The 21,336-nt window shown below is 50.6% G+C and overlaps 1 long non-coding RNA gene across 1 annotated transcript; it reads right to left on the bottom strand.

Moving 5' to 3' along the window:
* Window positions 1-3,537: 3,537 nt before the first annotated feature.
* Window positions 3,538-20,729, bottom strand: LOC109317703. The gene is made up of 3 exons (XR_002103097.1): window positions 20,720-20,729; window positions 6,479-6,481; window positions 3,538-3,731 (listed from the first exon to the last, which is right to left on the bottom strand). It is a non-coding gene; the product is annotated as an uncharacterized LOC109317703 (long non-coding RNA).
* Between the last annotated feature and the right edge of the window lie 607 nt (window positions 20,730-21,336).

The following is a 21,336-nucleotide window of genomic DNA, read 5'->3' on the forward strand; positions in this document are numbered from 1 at the left end:
ACGTCGCTGCCTTGCGTGCTGTTGGCCACAGCAGCCAGAGCGCCTTCGGCACAATAACTCTTCTAGGTTTAGGCTGACTATGATTGAACAGAAATTAAATGGAAAAAAGTAAAAGGTTAGAAAGCAGGGAAGCCATCCATCCAGCAGTTATGGTGCAGAGAAGCCCCTCCTTTGGGTGGAGATTCAGCAGAAGCTGAGGTCCCGCTGTGATGGGGAACAGCCACAGTGAAAGACAATAATGCCCAGCTCTTATCTGGAGCTTCTCACCCAGCGCTCTTGAAGCACGTTACAAAGGAGATCGGTATGGGTCCAGGTGAAGAAAGCGAGGCACAGCGAGCTGGGACTTGGTCAAGGTCAGATTAACAAGTGGACATCAGGTCTCCGGGGACCTTAACTGCTGGGTAACAGGTCCCTGCATACAGACAGGCTTGTATTTCCTGCAGTGGGACTTGCAGGCTCAGGCTGCTGCTGAACACTTATTTATCTATGTATATGGGTGCAGATACCAGGCGAGGTACCTACCTAACCACAGACTCCAGGCACCTCTGGGCACATTATAGTCTTTGAAGTGCCAGCAGTGCCAGCAGTGAAGAGGGCAACATAAAAAGTCAGTCCTTTTCCCCCCACCACTTCTTTCCTTCCCCTTCAGAAACTCGCTTTCATTATAATTCCCCCCCCCCCCACACACGCACTTTCCAAGCGACTGGGGAAGCAGCTGAACTGTGCAGCATGCCCCGAAGCTCATCAGATCTGGGACACTGGGACCAGCGGTTAAAGTTACACTTGTGCATCACTATTCACATGAAGGAGGATTTGGGGTGTGCGTGCACTGGAAAAATCGATGTCAGGCCCTCCCTACCTACAGGCTGCTTTCCCTTTAAAGCATCTTTGCAAATTGATTTTAAAAGCGTTAAGCGCTCTGTCTGCTACTGCAATAACCTGCACCGGGATGGATTCATCAGGACAGTCCAGCCTTTCCATAGGAATTCCAGAGCCACTGAGCCTTGAAATATTATTCACTAAAAATGTAAGCCAAACTGGAATGCTGCCCCGGGAACCGTGCCAGCCTTATGGTCTTAAAGGAACGATAAGCCGCCGGGATTCTGCTCTTCTGACTGTGCAAAATCAAGGTCAAGTCTGGGATAAGAAGGTATCATTAAAATGGCCGGATCCTGCTCCAGAGAACACCAGAGGCAACATTGCCATTGAGATCAGCGAGAGCAGGACGGGACCCCAGAACGTATCGAAGACAGATGAAGGATTGCTCCTGACAAAGTGAATGAGTTACAGACGGGGAAGGGGCCTTTTATAGCACGCGCAGTTTTACACACCGCTCATCAAAAGGCAAGAGCTGTCGCCGTGCCTTTGTCTCTCCGCTGCCTCCGTTTAGCTGGGATCAAACTGGTGTAAATGGGGAGCAAGATGTGGCCCTCTTCATTACAAGCTTTTGCTAAAGTTGGTTTCTTCAGGCCCAGAAGATGCTATTTGGACATCACCAGCACCGATACCAGAAACCGCACACACATGCATGCTTGCACACACTCACAGAGTCCAGTACGTTTTCCCTTTTTTTGCGATTAATGGCAAAACGCTGGAGTCTCTCTCATCTGGGTTTATATTAGGCTCCCTGCTTAGGGTAGCACGGGGCAAGATCCCCTGGTGCAAAGAGGGAATCACTTCCCCAGAAGTCTCAGTCTAATTCAGGAGTGACCGGTGAAAGCCTACAGGAGCGCCGACTGATGAGAAAACAGGCGTGGCTGCACCGATTTGGCTCTTGGCGAGTGTGCAAAGCTAGCGTGATTCACATTTCAGAGAATGAGCCAGGTAGAAAGCATCCCGTAGATTCAAAAGCACAAGAGGACCCAGCAGGACACCTGCTACGTGTGTTCATTTTGTCCACTCCTGGTTTTTCGCTTTTCTTCCACGGTAGCGTCCTGGCACTGAGGGAAACCTGGGCTGAACTCTTTGCTCCACACTCTCCATTGGTGACCTCGGGCAAGCCACTTGGGCTCTCTGTGCCTCAGTTCCCCATCTGTAAAATGGGCTGAGCTCACTTCTTTGCCCCACAGGGCTTCTCTGAGGATAAATGCATTAAAGATTGCTACATGCCCAGATACCGCAGTGACAGGAACCCTTACGTATCTCAGAAAGCTACAAGCCACTCATAGCTTGGGTCCTGCAAACACACCTCAAAAGGATCTGAGTTTCTGCCCTCTACACTGTAACTTATACCACTGGGAGATGGAGGATTTCAACAGAGTTGCCAGCTGAGCTCCCTTCAAGCTGGGATGGGCTAACGAGATGTTGCAGCTCTGCGACTGGTTTCCACTCAGTGTATGAGGCATGCTTGGGTTTTCTTTATGTTGCAATTTTTCATTTCACTGAATGGTTATCTGGAAAAAGGTTCTGGGGCAGGGAGGATGGGCTGGGGAAGGAGAAAAAACTAGTTTTTCTTCCCCTTCAGGCCCAAAGAAAGAAGCTGAGGCAAAGAGCAGAATTTCCTTTGGGAGGCCCCTCAAAAAAGGAGAGCTAAAAACAATAAAGCGTGAAGACAGAGGAGAAAAAGGAGAGGCAGGTTGGGAGTGGTGGCAGAGCTGGTGCATCCATGGGATTGTGTAGCTTCTTTGACATTTTCTGGCTGCTAGTGGCTACAAGCGGAAAATGGGCCACCGAGGAAGGAAAGCCGTGAACGAACGAGGTGTGAGGCCGTGTGTGCGCCGGAGAGGCAGCGTTCACAGCGTATACACAAGAAAAGGTGGCAGAAGATGTGCGCATGTGTAAATGAAAGGGTTTGTGCATGGAGAAGTTGTGCGAGCAGGTATGCACACTGGTGAAGTGAGGACATGTGAATGCATGAGAGAAGGAGACTTTCGTGTGTGTGTGTGCGGGCGCGTACGCGTGTGTACATGCATGCATAGTTGCATAAAGGAAAATATAAGAGGAAATCTGAAAGGTGCAGAAGGGCATGTGTATAAAAGGTGTACGAGGAAACGTGTATATGCGAGAGAGGAGAGGAATGCACATAGGGGATGTGTGTGACAGGTGCATGAGCGTATGCACATTCACGAGAGGCTGTATATGCGGGAAAATTGTGAGGGAGAGAGAGAAGACACTGGGCACACAAAAGGTGAGCGGGTGCACAACAGGATATACGCAAGCGAGAGGGTCTGCGGGACTAGGTATGGGAAACCAGTGGAAGAGGCGCACATGTGAACCATGTGAGTGCGTGGGAGGATTTGCAAGATCAAGTGCAAGGGGCACACATAGAAGAGGTGTGTAAGGAGATACATGCATGTGGGAATGAACTGGGTGTGCCCGCCCATCTGCATGCCTGTGGTGCGAGGTGGTTGTGTACGCTGTAGGTGTGTCCTCCCTCTGCTCTACACATGTGCCTACTTAACACTTCGAGGCGCCCTCGTTCTCTGCGCGTTAGCACGTGTCGGCAGGGTGCTGCTCCTCGCATCTGGTGGCGCGTGTGCAGTGATGCCGTGTATGAAGCACCGAGTGTGTCGGTGTGCTGTCTGGGGGAAGTCTGCTGTCTGGGTTGTGCATCTGGGTCTCTTCAGGTGGGAGCTGTGTGGCCACGTCTACGTGAGATGCTGAATGTGCAGTTGTTACTTCAAAGTCGTTTAATACTTACATACATAAGTACTAAATGACTGTGCAGGAACTGGTGTTGCTGCGCAGTAGTGTCCCCAAACAGCTTTTTGGAGATGCTGACTGTGCAGTACCTTGTTACTACTGCGCAATAGTGTCACGTCACGCTTGGTGCCACGCACAGACAGCATCTTGTGTAGACGCGGCCTATATGGAGAGAGTACATGCATGCAACATGCGTTTGTGTGGCTTTTTGTCATAGGTGCATGCCAATGCGTACAAATCCAAGGTGCAGGAGGGCATATGTGTGCATGCCTGTGCACACACATGTGTACGGGCATGCAGACAGACACGTGCCTGTTTGCGGCGAGCGAGTCTGTGCTGCTGTCTCCCGGCAGGGCTGTTGCATGCCCCTTTGCAGCAAGCGTGAGTCTGGGTGAATAGCATGCGCTCTGTGGACTTGTGTCAGGAAAAGGACACGAGGATCCAGACAGGGTCAGGGGGGAAGGTGCACTCGGAGGCCATGGTGCCTTGCAGCTCCGAAGCGCAGCGGATCGGGTTTCAGGAGACCCGAGCAGGGGGCTGGAAGGGGACCGGGAGGTGGGCTCTGCTGTTTGCACTGCCCTGGCAGGCGGCAGAAGTCGGGTTTAGAAGAATATCCGTCCATTTAGGAGTTTGTTTATTGTTCTTAACTAAGCCGCTCAGACAGGCAACCCGGCAGCACCGTACCCACACACTGGCTTTCCAGGAAGGTGGGGAGGGGAGGCAGCTTTCCAGGCGCGGAGGACAAAGGGATTTCTGGGCAGCTTTAAGAAGGGAAGGAGCAAAGGTGCCTTAAAACCCTTTCCAGAGAGGGGATGTGACATGCAGCTCCGGGCCTGGGAGCTGAGAACTTGGTGGGGGGGTCGCTGCGGGGAGGGCGAGCTGGCTTTGCAGGCCCCGGACTGACCGCTGGTCACAAACACAGCTGCTGCCCTGGATTACTTAGTGATGCAGAGCTCCTCAGAGGGCCCCACGCACGCTGCCTAGACCTTCCCCACCCCGTGCATGGGTGGGGGTGTCCGTGCCTCCCTCTCTACCTGCGGGCCGTGTCAGGCGCTCAGCTACTGCAGCCGCTGCCGACTGCATAGAAACCAGCGCGGATGGGAAGAAGTCATGTACTGCGTCTGTCTCACGTGGTCACCCGTCACGCATGGCTGTGCTGCTGCATGTATGCCTACCAATCCCTAAAGTAGCAAAGATAGTCCTTGCATAGCTTATGATGCTTTTTTCACTTAGGTACATGCACACGAGTGTGCACAGGAATCCAGGCATATCCCTGCAGGGTACTTGCACACGCTTGTCCGCCCCGGCAGGTGAACCGTCTGCATTTGCACCTTCCACCAAGAGACGCCGTGCTGTGCAGGGGAATACACCTGCCTGCGCGGACGTGTGCCAGAGCACGCTTCTCCGGCCTGCACGCGTACCCCGGCGCGTGCTGTCCACGAGCGAGGGCAGCGGTGGGAAAGAGGGGCTTGTCCTTGTAGCTTTGTGGGTCCCACCCTGTGACAGAGGGATCCTTGCAGTCCTGTGTGCACGCTCGCACCGTCGTGAAAATAAGGTTGAGGAAGGTCAGCCCCCTCGCCAGTATAAATCAAGGAGGAAAGTAAAGTGGAAGTGAGAAGTATTCTCTGGAGATCTCCCCGGTGGGGGCTGGAGGAGCCGTAACGAGCCTGAAATAGCCATGTGAAGGCAAAAATCACGGTAATATGAAAGCAGCCCCAACAGAAGGCAGGAAACACCCGGCTCAGGTGCTTGATCCTTGGCTATAACCAGAGCTTCGTGTTAACTCGCAGGATCGCTTTGCCAGAGCGGGGAGAAGGCTCCGCAACCCTTTAGACGCGACCTGCTGACAGGAACCCTTTCACTGGAAACTTGCTCCCTTTCAATGCAAACGCTCTCGCTCCTGTTAGCAATTTGTTCCCCCATCACAAGCATTCCTGGGCAAAGTTTGGAGGAGGGTAGGAAAGGCGCCAAGAGAGCCGCTCGGTTCCCGCGTGCGGGGAGCTCCCACCTGGTGACCTGCTTAATCACACGACGGAGCAGACAGCCGCGCTTTCACCACCTCGCGCTCTCCTCCCTTGCTCTCATTCCCCCTTTCACCACCTCCGGCCCCCCTCCGCACTCCCCTCTCTTCCTCCCTTTCACCACCTTCCCCTCTCCTCGGTTCCCCCTTTCCACGTCCCCTCCTTTTTCTGGCTCTCTAGTCAGCTCCCCCCCTTCTTATACAGCCTTTCACTAGTCTGTGCCCCACAAACTCGTGATGCTCGGTGCCCCGGCCTCGTCTCGCACGGTGCCAAGACCTGGTTCAGCTCCCGTTTGTCTGGGTCGGGTCTGAAGTCCCACGGCGCCGTTAACGCTAAATGTCTCCCGTCTTTGGAGAGACTCCCCCCCCATCCGCCCCCTTTCTCTCCCTCGCGTAATATTTTCCATATGAAGAAGCCTTGCTGAAGCCGCACGCTGCCCTGTTGGCGAGTCTTAGGCGGGTTAGGGGAGACCCTGGGAGCCTTTAATCCTGCCTCTCTCGCTTTCATCCTCAGCCACAGCTGGACGCCCCATTGATGTGGAACAGACCAAACACCAGGCCTCTCGCTAAGCTGCTGCTGCCGGCTGCCGCGGGGCCTCTCCTCCTCCGCAGCACGGCCCAGACCCCTGCCCACGTCCCGCTGGCATGCAGCCTGTAACACCCGCTCGCCCACCGCCAGCGCCGTGGGGTCAGAGCCTGCCCGCCTCTTCCTCTGTCCCCCTCTCCTGTTCTCCTGCCCCGTCCCTAGCTTTCACTGACATCCCTGCTCTCCTACCTGACCTAATCCCCACCTGCCTTCGAGGTATAAACCTTCACGCCCTTGGGCCATGTCACTGCTAGCTCTGGGCTTGGGCAAGGAGGCGCCCAGGCTTGCTGTGTTTTGCGTCAGAGAAGCAACGGGGGGGCGGGGGCATGCCCACAACAGAGGTCGGGGCAAAGGAAACGAGCGGGGCAGCAGCACCGTTGAGGACCACCTCTAAAAGACCCCCCAGCAGAGCCCATACCTGGACTCCCCAAGTCACGACGGTGGGTGACAGCTGACAAAGTGACACCGGAGGACAGTGCTCAAGTTTCCTCCCTCGTCCCTGCCGAGACGACGTCCCAAATACTGGCGCGTCATACATGAGGCAGCCTGATTCTCTGGAGCCTTCTGCTGGGAATCTGCACTTCTCCTGCTCTCCTTGACCCAAGCTGGCTCAATGGCAGAAGGTTTGGCTTCTTGGGGAGGACTCTGCAAGCCAACCAAGGCAGCGCGATCCCGGACTGCCATCACGTGGCTATGGGCAGTCTTGCAGGGCACGTGGAGTAAGGGACACTGATGGGTAAGATTGGTTCCTCGTTGAATCATAATAGGGCCACGCTGGACCTCCCAAGCCCAACTCCCTGCTCAGAGCATGGTCATCCCTGTCCAAAGCATTCCCAGCAAACCCTTGCGCCACCCGCCCTTAAAACTGCCAGTGATGGAGGTTTCACCACCTCTCCATGGGACCCGTTTCAGCGATTAACCTCACCGTTAGAAAGTTCTTCCTAATATCCAACTTAAATCCCCCTTGTTGCAATGTAAGCCCATTACTTTCTGTGCCCAGGGGACAATGTGGGACAATTCAATCACGACCCTCTTTATAAACACCTCTTTCCGTATCTGGAGACGGATGTCCAATACACGCTCAGCCGTCCCTTCTCTGGACTACTGGTAAACCCTCCCGACTCCTCCAGCTGTTCCTCAGTTTTGTTGTACTCCTGACTCTCTCCGAGGTGAGCATCAGGAGTACAACTCCAGACTCAACTTCAGGAAAAATGTTGCATTGTAGATGTATAGTGCCCAAAAGCAGATGCAGCGCTCCAGGTAAGACCTCATCAGTGCAGAATAGAATAGAAAAATCACTCCCTGCACCGTGCGTATAACACACTATTAACACATCCCAGCGCGCTATCAGCCTTTTCTTCTGCAACAGGATTACAGTGTAAACTCATAGTCAGCTTGTGAATCACCATGACCTCTGGATCCTTTTTTGGCAATATGACAGCCTAGCTAGTCATCCACCCTTGTGGATTTGATTATTCCTTCTTAATTACAGTGCTTGGCATTTAGCTATATTGAATTCCCTCCTATTTATTTCAGGCCATTTTCCAATTTAAAATCGAGATCATTTTGAACCTGAATCACATGTGGTGTTTCTCACCTGTAGGCACCGGCGCGGCACAGAACAGCGCTGGACTAACAATTCAGTTGATGGTCTCTCACTTTCTCTGCAAGGCAGGGGAAATGCCGTCACCTCCCATAAATATCAGAGTGTTATAACCTGGCTGCCAGATCTAGAGGCAGCTCTTCTGCTGCTGCCCAGGAAGCCTGGGGCACTTCCTTGTATTGTCTGAAGCACCTCTTCTAGGGGGGAAACTTGTCACTCCATAATCTGTCCCAGTGCCACCATTCCTGATCTTCCTCTGCCCTCTAGTGACTGCAGAGCCTAGCAGGCAAGGAAAGCCAGCTCCTGCCTCTTTGCTCTTCCTTTTCCTTCCATGGCAATCACTCTACAACAGTAGTTTTCAACACTGTTAGACACAAGATGCCCCCCCAGAGCTTAGTTTTCTCTCCAATTTTTTCCTATGGAAAAACAACAGGGCAATTTTTCTCTTGCAAAGACCTCGGAGAGCCCACAGCAGGGCAGAATGGTTTTAACACTATGGATTCCTATTTGCAGTCCCTAGGTTGATCTTGTGAATTGTGTTTGCTCACCTAACAGTGCTAACGTTACGTGGCACCCTTGACAGGGTCTCAAGGCACCCCAGAGTGCCACAGCACCCTGGTAAAGAAGCATTGCTCTGCACGTAGTTTGAAAACCACTGTTGAGATCATGGAGCACTTTTGTACCACTTTTGCTGCTGCACAGCCCCTGCTCTAAAGACTGACACACTCGAGCAACCCAGGCCAGCAATGGCAGCACACCTCCTCCCAGTTTGCCCTGCCATTACTCCCAATCTCTTTGCCGAACCCCTGATGACCTACTGCAGAAGCCTAGGATTTCACCGAACGCAGTTTGAAAACTACTGCCCTACAGCGTGCATGTTACCAGGACCAGCTGCGTCCAGGATGCTTGCTCAGCTCACAGCCTAGGAAAGGATCCATGCCCAAAGTGGTGGGATTTGGCCAACTGTGGGGTGAATCTGCTAAATGAATTTTTAATCCTTTCCTCTTCCTTGCAAGATGCTGGCTTTATACATACAGCTCCTTGGGAGGTCAGGCATTTTTCTAAGAGATTCATCCTTTACTCACTTCAGGGCAACAGGAGAAGTAAAGGAACCTCTGGAGGCAGAGATCTGTTGAGCAAGACAAGAATGACACAGATGTTACCCCAAAGGCATGTCTGATCTTGGCATTCCCGGCCAAGGACAAGCCCCTGAGCAAAAGCAGCCAGATCTGATGCCCTTGCTATGTCAGAGCCTCTGGCTCTGTGTGGGCAGCACCTTCCCTGTGGGATGTATCCCAGGTTTCTTACAGGGCACCCAGAGGGGGTTCGGAGTGATGGTCCCCATTCCCCCGGGAGCAGACTCTGAAAGCTCAACTCTCTCGGCGTGTTGCAGCCCGAACATCGTCTATTGGTTGGTGGCTTCCTGCCAGGCACAGGGGTGGAGGAAAGCACCACTTGCTCCCTCCATGCAGCAATGCCTTCTCCGCGAGAGCACCTTCCCCAAGCATGCCCACTTGGTGCCTGGATGTAGCGGCACTGCCTTGCACTGTGTGCCAGACAGCTCTGCTAAGTGCACGTGCCACTTTGCCCGTCTCACCGCCAATAAAACCTAATGAATGGTCAGAGATTCTGGTTGATTTCCTCATCACTGACCCCTGTATAAGACCCCTCCTGTTGCTTCGGACTTCTCACCGCTCTCCGGAACAAATCACCAGGAGCAGTCTGGTTACAAGTATTATCAGAGGTTTCCAAACAATATGATAAAACAGGCCTTTGTTACCTCTGGCAGGAGAATACTTCTCTTGCATACCATATTGTATGGCTATAAAGCACCTTGAGATCCACAAGGAGATGCCAGTAGGGAAGTGCACCCTTCCCTTGAAATTACACACCCACCCAAAGAGCAGAAACAGAAGCTGAACTAATCTTAACAGGGCTTTTCTGCCCCTCGTAGAAAGTATGCACCTTTTCAGCTTTGTACCAGTTTCTTCGACTCTTTCTAGGCCTGAGGGATTTGCAGAGATGAACTAAGATCAAGTAGAAGGGCTTCCTGGTCAAGAAAGGGGTGCACTATACACACATACCTCACAGCAAAGCATCCCAGTACCAGGCCTCTCGTGCCAACATACAAATGGATGGAGTTGCACAACTGAAGATGGCCCAAGTAGAAAGGCACATTTTGAATAACGCTACAGATGAACTCCGAACGACCATGGCAGAACCTAGCAAGCAAGAGTGTGCCAGAAGACGCTGCCGCTGGTCAACTTGCCAACTATTGCGATCCAGGAAAAACGTATATTGTATTGGAACACGTCGGCTAAGACGATGGTAAACGTGAACTAGCCCTCAGGGTAGACAAGCTGGGTTAATGACACCAGCTGGTGTGGTTAACCTTAGTGTGGACAGTATAGGGTTAGCTACACTTTGCTGACACAGTGATGAATGTGATAGTCCTCCTAGTCCCGATTGCACTGCTAGGAGTCCTAACAGGATGTAGTTTTTCAGCCTAGACAAGGTCATAGTGAGTGTAGCTACATGTTCATTAATACACCATAGTTCTTGCACATTTAGTTTAGTACTTCCTTAATGAAGCACTAACTGAATATGCAGTAACTACGTTTGCTGTGCATTTGCATTGGTACACGGTTTTCTGTGACGGTTACTGCTCAGGAGCTTAATAACCCTGTGCAATAGCTTATTAGCATAGTTTTTGACAGGCACGCTACTGCGCGGTGTTATTAGGCAACTGTGCAGTAAGCATCTCGTGTAGACGTGTCCAGTGAGAGCCAAGACAATCCAGCTAGTTTCAACTGCCCTGGTAGAGCCTAACCCGAAACAATTCTGTACCAATTCCTCAACCGCAGAATACAGGAGCCTTTTACAGTAGCAAGAACTGAATAGGCTGAATAGGCAGAGCTGAGCCTGCATCTTTCACCCTCAGCAGGGTCATTTAATTACATTTAAATTTTAAATCCTTGAGTCATTTAATTAAAAAAAAAAATCCTGTATTTTCAGCAAAGAGATGGAGATGGAGCAATGGGGAAAGCAGTTACAGCAACATCTAAACCTTCCTGCCCTGCAGCTCTGAAATCAAAAACTGTGCAAGTAGTGAGACGGTCCATTCATCACAGCAGGGGAGGTTCCAAGCATGGAAATACAGTGCATTAAAATGAATCTCCTATTGGCCGGAGGGAATTTTAGATTTCAGTTGAAGCCTGAAAAACTAACCCCCGCCTTTGCCTTGTGAATGCAAGGAATAGAACAAAATGAAAAGGTTTTATTACTGGATGGATAACCAGTGTCTTGTCAGACCAGGCCTCTCTTGGTCCGCTACCTGACACCATGCAGACCAGTACAGCCTGTTCCATGGTTGGGTTGTCAGCGACTAAACTGGAACCCCCGCCTGGGCTAGCCTGGGTGGGGAGGATGCGTCTGTGAAAATAAGACCTGTCAGCAAGCCGCTGACCATCTATATATGGAAAGGAGATGGGTGCTGCCGACGATGGAAAGCAACTCAACCAACCTCATCGGAGCGGAGGAGGGTTGTTACAGCATCTACGGTGCCCCTGCGGGTGTAGGCTTCAGGGATGAGTTGACTCGAACCAGTGTCTGTGCCCAGGGATGATGTTGAACAAGCGTACGCCTTCTGAAGTACTCTTGCTCTGCCGATACAGGCACTTCCCCAAATACACAACTCAATGACAAACCACGCTGAAGCACTGCTGTGGCAAAGTACTTCTTCTTGCGGTCTCAGTGCCTGAACAGAGACACCGGAGGGGAGATGTTCTCTAAAACGCTGGTTCCACTTCTCTAGGCTATTCCAGTCCCCGCCTCTCAGCCTGAAGGCAGGCATGGAGCTGGGATGCCTACCCCTGCTGCTGCTTTTCCCTAACTCAGGTAAGAGGAGGGAGCCGATATATTGTGGGGGTTTCTGGGTATCTTTACATCAGAGAAGGTGGTAGCTGGGCCAAAATTCCCCTCCTTGGCTTGTCAGACGTGCGGTGAAGAGTGCGAGATTCAGAACGCAGCACGGCCCCTGGGAATCCCACTGAGCTGTGGGTTTAAATCACTGGGATGCTGCAGTCAATGGAGCTACCCTTCATTTACACCCTCTGGGAGTCTGGAGGCGCTAGGGTCAATGGGCAAAGTTGGGCTGAGCACACAGCACCCCCAACTTAAACACCTTCCTGCAAGAATATAGGTACAACTTTGTCACTCACTGGGAGCTTTCGCTGCAGTCTCCTGTCCAAGACCCTTGGGTTGCACAAAATGGGAGCATTTGAAATCAGTGGATCGCGGCTGATTTGCCCAGCTCCAGCTTCAGCCTACATGTGCTTAGGTTGCATAAGAAGGGTCAGCTTGATAGGTGCATGGGCAGGTCACTGTGCCCTCAAACAGGAAGGCCTGTAGTTACCGCTGCTAAAACGTCTCCTTGGATTCAACTCAGTTGAGATGCTTTCGTAGGGCCGCGTGAAGGTGTGCATGGGGCTGTACCAACAGATAGACACAAGCAAGAACTGTATCAAGCTTGGGAGGGCAATTTCCTCAATTATATCCACTGTTCAGGCCATGGCAATTCCTCTGGGAGGCACCTTGGATACACAAGTTTGTAATATATGTTTCTAAGTAATTCTGGACCTGACTGAACTCAAATGGGAGCAGTTTTATTACATTTTTAGAGCACCCCCCCAGGAAGGCATGTTGGAGAATTTGTTACTGCAGGAGTAGGGCTATAGCCCTCTCTCTTCCATTGTCCTGCTTATATTCCTTGCCTTGTAAAGTCTCTGTTGAGCCTTATCACTCTGGCTAAGTACAGACAGTCAAAAACCCAAGGCTGAATTAAATTCAACCTTTGCAGGTTAGTCTAAGCTGCATAGGTTGAACCAATAAGTGCTTGCTTTCAGACATTCACTTCTGATTCCAGAAATGCAGCCGCATGCCTGCAGCGGCCCAGGCCAGAAGTCGGAGGGACGGGGGTGGGGCTAGAACAAGTCTCCCTGCTCGACTGGGGCAGACAGCTTGGGTCAAGGCCTGCCTGTCCACCCTGCAAAGCATCCTGGGATGCTGGGGGACTGTGAGTTAACTTCAGTCTGGAGGTGGATCTAGGACAGAAGTTCAATAAACTGATTTAACCTAAATCAGTAAAGTCTAATACTACATCCATCGTGCTTTATCCTAAACCAGTTTTGGGCATTTTGAAAGCAGTTTATGTGCACTGAACTTCTGTTGTGTTACAGATCTGAACCAGTTTCCAATCTTTTATACCAGTTTGTGTGTGATTTCTGTCCCTCGCCTCCGAGTTGTGTCGCTCTACATCCATCGGAGGATGGACTGTGCTTTGGTGGGAGCTATGAAACACCCGGCACAGGGGGACACAATCCTCTGAGTCTCCAGCCAGTCCATAACAAGTATTAAATGCAACTGCAAGGTTTATTCCCAAGTATAGTTCTGGCTGTAACCGCTACTCAAGCACTTCTTCTGAGTAAAGAACTCTTCCCTGCCCTCCGTTTTCTCTATAGCCCTCTCTTTCATACTGCACAGGCAGAAAATAGACATGGCGACCACGGGAACCTTGCTTAAACAATTTAGAAATTAATTCTGATCCACAACAGCCTAAATCCACTGATTCTGGCATTTACTCCTAATATATGCCAGAAAAAGAGAAAGTAGCAAGTCATATATTCCAGTCATAAGCCACAGCTTTCAGGGCCAGATTTTCAAAAGCGTTCAGCACCCTGCTGTAGGATTACTTGAAAATGTTCCGCATAAAAATGTTTTCAGTTCAAAATTGCACGTTTGTCTATAAAAAGGCTTGCCTCCCTGGAACGTTTCAACTTTTCACCCATTACAACTGAGCTCTCCCAAACCTGAAGAATTTCACGCCAATAAACTATAATATTTTTATCTCAAGTTTTGAAGGACAGTTGAGATTTGTATAGGAAATACCCTCCGCTGTTTGGCCAGCTTCACCTAGCAGTTTCACAGGATCGTAGGAAAGTAGGGCTGGAAGGGACCTTAGGAAGTCATCCAGCCCAGCCCCCGGCTCAAGTCAAGCGTTTGTCTAACCTGCTCTTAAAAATGTCCAAGGATGGAGAGTCCACAACCTCTCGGGGTAACCTGTGCTGACACTTAACTGCTTGCATAGTGAGATATCCTGATATCCAACCTGAATCCCCTTGTTGCCATTTTGAGACCGCTGGCCTGCCCCTTGCAACCACAGATAAAAGTCTGCCACTGTCCTCTTTATAACCACCCTTCAGGTATCTGAAGATGGTTACACCTTCATCCCAACTCATGTCACACCAACTCAAATCCTCTCTGATACTACTTAAAGCAACAGCATTTCCTTTGCAAAACCGCTTAGCGATAGATTGTGCAGCAAATACTAACACTGAATCTAAGCAAGCTTTCTCCACTGCCCATAGCTGCTATCCATTATTTGCAGAAAACAGAACATATCCCAGGATGCTCTCGGTCTCATGGCCACCTTTAGACAGAACACCTCTGCCCAGGGATCCCTGTGTGGGAGATATCTGGTGCTAGCAAATTCCCTGGGTGAATATGCCCCACTGGCATGATATGAGACTGGCACTAGGCTGGACATCTGTGGGAAATGCATCTACATTTGAAGACTGTACAATGGGCTGAATTTTGTTTTCATTCACAGCTGAGTAGACATGGAGTTAAATGAGTGTGATGCTGATAAGAGACCTGAACTAACAGCAGGAAATCTGGGGGACTATAGGTGCTGCAAATACTCAAAGAAACTAGGATTAAATTCTGGGGAAGAACTAGAGAGGTCCAGGGGGAGTCCCTGTTCCCCCGAGCACGACCAGGAGCGACTAGAAATAGCGGTCACAAGCTGGCAGAGGGGAGATTCAGACTAGACATCAGGAGGCGCGACTTCACGGTCAGGGCGGCTAGGATCTGGAACCAACTTCCCCGAGAAGTGGTGCTGCCTCCTACCCTGGGGGTGTTTAAGAGGAGGTTAGACGGACACCTTGCTGGGGTCGTTTGACCCCAGTACTCTTCCCTGCCATGGCAGGGGGTCGGACTCGATCTGCTCAAGTCCCTTCCGATCCTACTAACTATGAAACTAGAGGGTACAGAGGGCACAGGCAGCAAATGAACCAGGAAAGATCGTGTCCATGAAGAAGCTACAAGCAGTGGTCTGGGGTGGGATAAAATGCACTTGTTGCTTGTCTTGATTCATTGCAGTTCCTCCCAGCCATTGGTGCGAGTGTTGTGTTTGGTTCAAATGCTGGAGAGTGCAGGTCCTAGGAGGAGCATGCAACCCCGTATCCATCACAGCGCCCACTGATCCAGCTTCGTGCCTTCTAGGATTCCAGGTCCAGCCGTACGATGCCACGATGAGCGGAGCAGAGGGACAGAGCTTGTCTGCCCGGCGTTCCTATAGCAAATGGCTCTACCAAAAGCTGGTGCCAACTACGAGATGGGACGTATCATCAGCTAGTCACCACCTATAACACCTTATCAGGAAAATATCAAAACCGCGTCACTGCCAGCAGAACCAAAATGTGGGATGACACCCTCAATGGGAGTGTAACCATCACCACGGAAAGGCTCCAGCTGCAGGACACCTCTGTGCTTGCACTGGCTTTCATCATACTTTCCACTCTCCGAGAAAAATTCAACTGGAGGTTTTCCAGCATGAGTTTCTTTCTTTCCAGGATTTTTTTTGGGTTATGACTTTAATCTCATTCCTTCCTCCCCTACCAGAGCTGGTATCAGCTTCCCCAGTTTCTCACCTGCATATGTCCCCTCTTTTCCTTTCACAGAGAAGGAACCAAGCTGAGCTCAAGAACTCCAGATCCCAGCATACACCATTGTGCATTGATGAACCTCCTCATTTTTAAATGACTAAGTGAAGTGAAACTGATGCTTCCCAAGGTTGAGGGAGTATTTAAAGGTTAAATGTGGTCGTTTGCCCATTTCAGCTTCCCCTTCCGCTCCCTTCATCTCCTCCTGCCACCGAGTTCGTACCACCGCCCAGAAAACTGTGTGAATCCCTGCCTCAGACCTCAACCCTCTTCTCTGTCTCACTTGGAAACTATTCATCTCTATTAGGTTCAATCACGTCTGTCTTGGTACTTTGACAGCTATGGCCTCATCATATCTAAGCTCCACCAAGCTCAGCTCCTGATTTCCATTAGAGCTGGAGGAGCTATTACTAAATGAATGGTTTTGCATTTCAATCAATAAGAGGATTATGGTATGAAATATGACCCACATTTTAAGCGGCTCTGATTTCCAGGGATTTTCCCAGTAAGAATATTTCTAACTTAGACACCTTTAATAAGTGAACTGGTGGGAGGAAACCAGCCATTTTCTACAATCTGCAACTGAAGCTGGTAGCAGAACAATACAAGAGAGTTGGTAGGGATCATACAGACTGAAGCAAGTAGGGGAATCATTAGGTCTACATATAATGCTTCCGATTCAGCATAAACTGTGTGATTTTTGCAATACAATGGGGTTTTGTTTGCAAGTTCAACTACAGAAAGCATCTCAGCTACTCCATACACTAGTCCTGCCCTTAACTCCTCCACCAAAGGCTCCAGGGACAACTGGGAATCAAAGGAGAACAGCACCAGGTAAACTGGTAAGCTTTGCTGGTTTTTTGCTAAGCAAACATGCTTTGGCTTTGGTTTCCCAGAACCAGGTATAGAGGTTTCCACTGCTACCAAAGGAGAGGAGATGTGATCCACAGGAAGTAGAAATAGCTCTCTGTTGCAAACTACCATGATGCAAAGAACAGCCATTAAATCCGACAAACAAACTGCAGCTTCTGTCCTTCCTGCAGCGAAGAGGAGAGGGGCGCTCTTAATTTGACAGTCTGTCATGACATTTCTTTTGAAATCCCCCTCCTGAGCTGACCCTTTCCCTCTTATTTGCCATCTAGTTCATGGCCCATCCTCTTAATTGGGGTTCTGATCAATAACATCCTGCTGGCTGTGACCATAGTTTTCCTTGTGAGAAGAGGACACTGCAGAGAAGCAGCACCCGGACCCCAACAAACGTCGAACACCTTGTGATGCAACAGAAGATCTCGTCTCGAGCAGCAAAACCAGCTCTCACATGGACTCGGGACACGGCAGGGAATTCCTCATGGCCCTCGTCTACACTGCCAGCCATGAAACCAGCATTTCACTGGTCAGGCCCACCAGCAGAGCTGCTGTAACATGGGTAAGACCCAGACATGTTATCATCTCACTTTGCCCTGCCCAGAACAGATAATTCCTGCAAGATTTAGTGTGATTGTACATTGTCTGTTGAATGTACAATAGCTGTTGTTGTGGGGACCAGAACAGCCCCCATCACTGGGGAATCACAAATCCCCTCTCAGCCGGCATGGATGTACCCCTGGCAGCGAACTTCAGAGTCCAGCATGAACCTCCCTCCTGTGTCACAAAGTCCAGGAGATCACAGAGTACTTCACTACCTCTCTAAGACAGATCGCTAGACAGGTTGACACTGATAAAGAGATTTTAACCCAGCAATCAGGGGAGCACTGTTCTAGAAAGGGGCACCTGAGCTCTCCTTAGGCAACCCAAGTCTGAAGAATTAAAGGAGTTCGCTGGTGATGGCTTTGGGGCTTTTGGAAACCTCACCCTTATGTGACTTCAGCTTCTAGGGCCAAGTCTGCACCACATCCTTACCCTGCCCACAGCTGCTAGTGTGAAACACACCTTGCTCCATGCACATCAGTTCTTGAAAATAAAGCAATATAAATGCCTTAACGCAGCCCCAGCAGTGTGACCAAACACAGTCTTGGGTTTTCTGTCGTAGGTGTGTGCCTGCAGGACTCGCTGAAGTTGGTTACGTTGCCTCGCTTCCAGGATTTGATGTCTGGCTGGGCACTAAAACAGCACAACTCACCACTAGAAACATGTCTGAAAGGAACTATTTTGGGTATCTCCAGGCTCAAGCTTGAAGATGCCTTTCCTGGTGCCCACCCCACACGCTGGCTCCCAGCCTCTATCTTAGAGCCCAGGCCATTTCTACCCAGCTGTCCCAGCAGGGCAGGGGTGCCCACACTCCACCCCCTAGACACACCGCTGCACATCTCTCTCAAGGGCAGCTCTCTCCTGTGCTGCAAGTGGATGAGCCATGCTCTTCATATACTCTGTGTTCACTGGCAACAACTCAACTTAGCTGAAAATAAAATGTACAAACCCTAAATGGCTCTAGTTTGATTTCTGCATCCCGAGTCCTGGCCCCAGCCCCTTCAGCAGGCAGAGCTGAGACAGTAAAGAAAGCCTGGGGCTAGTTTTGCTCTTATGGTACCTGGAACTTGTATTAGGGCTTCCTAGGGATGATTTTTAAAATGGCCTGGCTTCCATTTTCCCCTTGCACATCTACAAGGCACAACATCTGAAACACCATGAGTATCCTATAACATGCCACAGGTAAAAGTGGGGGAAATGAGGGCACCACCAATGCCCAGCCATTGGGATGACAGGGAAGTAATCAGGTAATTCTTGATTGAAAGATAACGTGTCCCACATTACAGTAGAAGACAAGAAATCCCAGCACAGTCCATGTCAATCTGAAATGGAGGGAACATTTACTCCTGGCCCCAAATTAGTATGGTGAGGGGTATGCCACTGAGCAGAAGAGCCACAGCTCCTCGCTAGGAACCTCTGGGTTTCCAGTACTAATAGAAATATCAGTCAAAACTCCCTGGCCTTCGCTGTGGTTGACGTCCCATTTGCTCAGAGGAAACAAGAAAGCCCAAAGCCAAAAATATATATAAAAACAACAAAGCAAGCCCAAAAAGACACCAGAATTCACGAAGGCAAAAAAATCCTTCCTGGCCCCTGTGACCACCAAAAGCTGTGAGGCACAGAGATTATAAAATGCTCTCCGCAGGACAGAACTACCCTCCACTCATAGCCGTGAGATGAGGTAGCCGTAGCTGCCTATTCTCCTTGAAGGAGAAGCAAATGCTCCTTGGTTTCTGGGAAGATCCTCTGCCTCTGTTGAGCTTTTCCAGATACAGAATCACAGGGTTGAAGAGATCCCCAGGGGTACCTCGTCCAGCCCCCTGCACACAGATAACCTAGACTGGCCAACAAGAGGGGCTTGGATACCATACTGGGGGGATCACACACAGTCAAACCCCTCCGGGACAGGTATAAGGAACTGGCTTTCCAGCAAAGCTGTCCCAACCCCATGGCACAAACTGCATATGATCTGCTTGCACATAAGTATGGACTAATTTGTCTCCTTGACCATAGGCTGGTGAAAGGGCTTCAGATGGCCTCAGGGTCTGAAAAAGAGACTCTACTTTGCCTGGTAATCAGTAGGGACACAATAGTCATTTTCCCTATGGGAAAAAGCTCCAGCAGCAAAATATCCTGAAATTGCCCCCAAACCTCTGGTCACTGGAAGTATCCAGAGGAGTGTTAACAGAGTCTGCAGTTCAAAGCAGGGCCTGTATGAACCCCCTCTATGTTCAGAGCTGAAAGAGAGGTCAATGCCTTCCCCTTTCTCCAGAAAAGTTTAGTGTAGCGAGGAGGCAAGAGGCTGCCCCAGCAAAGGTAGCAGGGAAACACTGTGCGCTTTGCATTACCCTTGCGGGGGAAAGAGGCACTGGGTCCATAAAGACCAGTGGGATGCAGAGAAAAGTCCCTGGAAACCAGTGGATTTCACACCGGTGTGAATGGGGGAAGAATCCAGCTCGTTGTAGGAGTCAGGAGCGCAGAAGCAGTTACTGCACTGTTCACAGGTGTGTGAAATGAGGTTACAGGGTCTCAGTCAAAGGAGTAAGGATGCACCGCTGCCCTCACTGCGCAAAGAGCCAGTGAACAGCAACATCAGCCAAATGGCTGAGGAGGACTGGTCATGGGTGTTGACTCTCCTCTGGCCAGTGACATGGCCCCTCCAGTGCAGGTCCAAGTCATGCCAGTTGTGGCCAAGAGAAGGAAAGATGCCGGGGCTGCTGTATGTGCTGATACTACAGATCAAACGGCTTCATTTTCTTCTCCTTGAATAATGCAAACAGAGGTGTCCTCATGCCATGCCCAGAGCAGCAAGGGGTAGAAAGGCACTAGACAGATAGATAGACTGCAGCCTCTGATGGGCCTTGGATCGACTGATCTGCATGCAGCTGCAGTGGCTACATTGGAGCTTGCTTGCAGCTCACAATACAGACACGGGAAGGGGCAGAGATGGCACAAGGAGCTCACACCACTTGAGACATGTGCAGATGCAGCAAATCCTCACAGGAGATAGGAATAAAACCTGGGGAGTGCAGGGGGCACAGGCAGCAAATGCAGCGGGAGGCCACCTGTGGGAAGCAGCGGCCGGCAGGGAGCTGGGGGATGAGCTGAACGCGCTGCTCGTCCTCCGCCTGCTCTGTTCCTCTGGCCCTGCTGTTTGTGCTGTGTTCAAGCCAAACGCTGCAGCGTGAGGCTCCCGGGACCGGGGAAGCTCCAGCACACCCTCACTGATGTGGCTTTGTGTTTTCCAGGACTTGAAGCCCAAGGGTACAACGCTGTGGAGAGCAGAGAGGAGGGAGACACCCTCTCTGTCCAGTGTCCCTAGAACCGACAATACAGAGAAGTAGTGAAAGGCTGGTGCCAAATAAGAGGTGCATCATATTATCCTATAGTCAGCACCCAATGCACCTCTCTAGGAGGCGATCAGAAGAAGGAAGCCAGCATTGAAAGAACCACGATACAGGATGACACCGACAAGGAGACTGTAACCAGCACCATGAAGATGCTCCAGCTGCAGGACGCAGGAGTGTACACGTGTGCATACCCTCTCTATCATAATAGAGCTCACCCTCTAAAGATAATTAAATTGGAGGTTTCTCAGCGTGAATACATTTCCTACAAACGAAACTGCAGTCCTTCCTTCCCAGCTTCCTTCCTACCAGCTGCACTTGCTATCAACATCCCTCAGTTCCCCGCTGTCTCTCACCATTCACGTACCTTTGACCCCTCTTTCTGGTCTCACACAAGGAACCAGCCCGGATCACAAGGGAGCTGAGGGATTCAGGCAAGAAGGGTTTTTTTGCTTCTTCAGCAACGATTCTTCATTCGTCTCTTCAACCCCCAGGACACGGTCCAATTACTCCTAAGATTTTTTCCAAGACGAGCTGTGACGAGGGACATCTTGCTTTCAAATATTTGTCCAACTCCATCCCAACTCTGCAGTTAGTCTCATAAAATATATCACCGTAAGAAACCCTTGCCCCTCTTCTAAGACTGCCTCAGGGTGAATGCCTGCTTTCCCTGTAGTTGGCTTGCAGGGCACTTCACACTGAAGACTCCCTGCAAGCTCACCCGATCCCAGCTGAACAAATGTTAGACCAGGGAAGAATTTGCCCATCCATCTGTGTATCATTCACAGCCGATTTTCATCCCACACTCGTCAGCTGGGTCCTACTGACCATGCGTGAGGTTTTCTTAGGTGTCCAGGAACACAAAGCTGTGGAGGGGCAGAAGCTCACTG

This window comes from Crocodylus porosus, unplaced genomic scaffold, assembly GCF_001723895.1.
Source record: "Crocodylus porosus isolate Cpor-Errol unplaced genomic scaffold, CroPor_comp1, whole genome shotgun sequence".
Taxonomy (NCBI): domain Eukaryota; kingdom Metazoa; phylum Chordata; order Crocodylia; family Crocodylidae; genus Crocodylus; species Crocodylus porosus.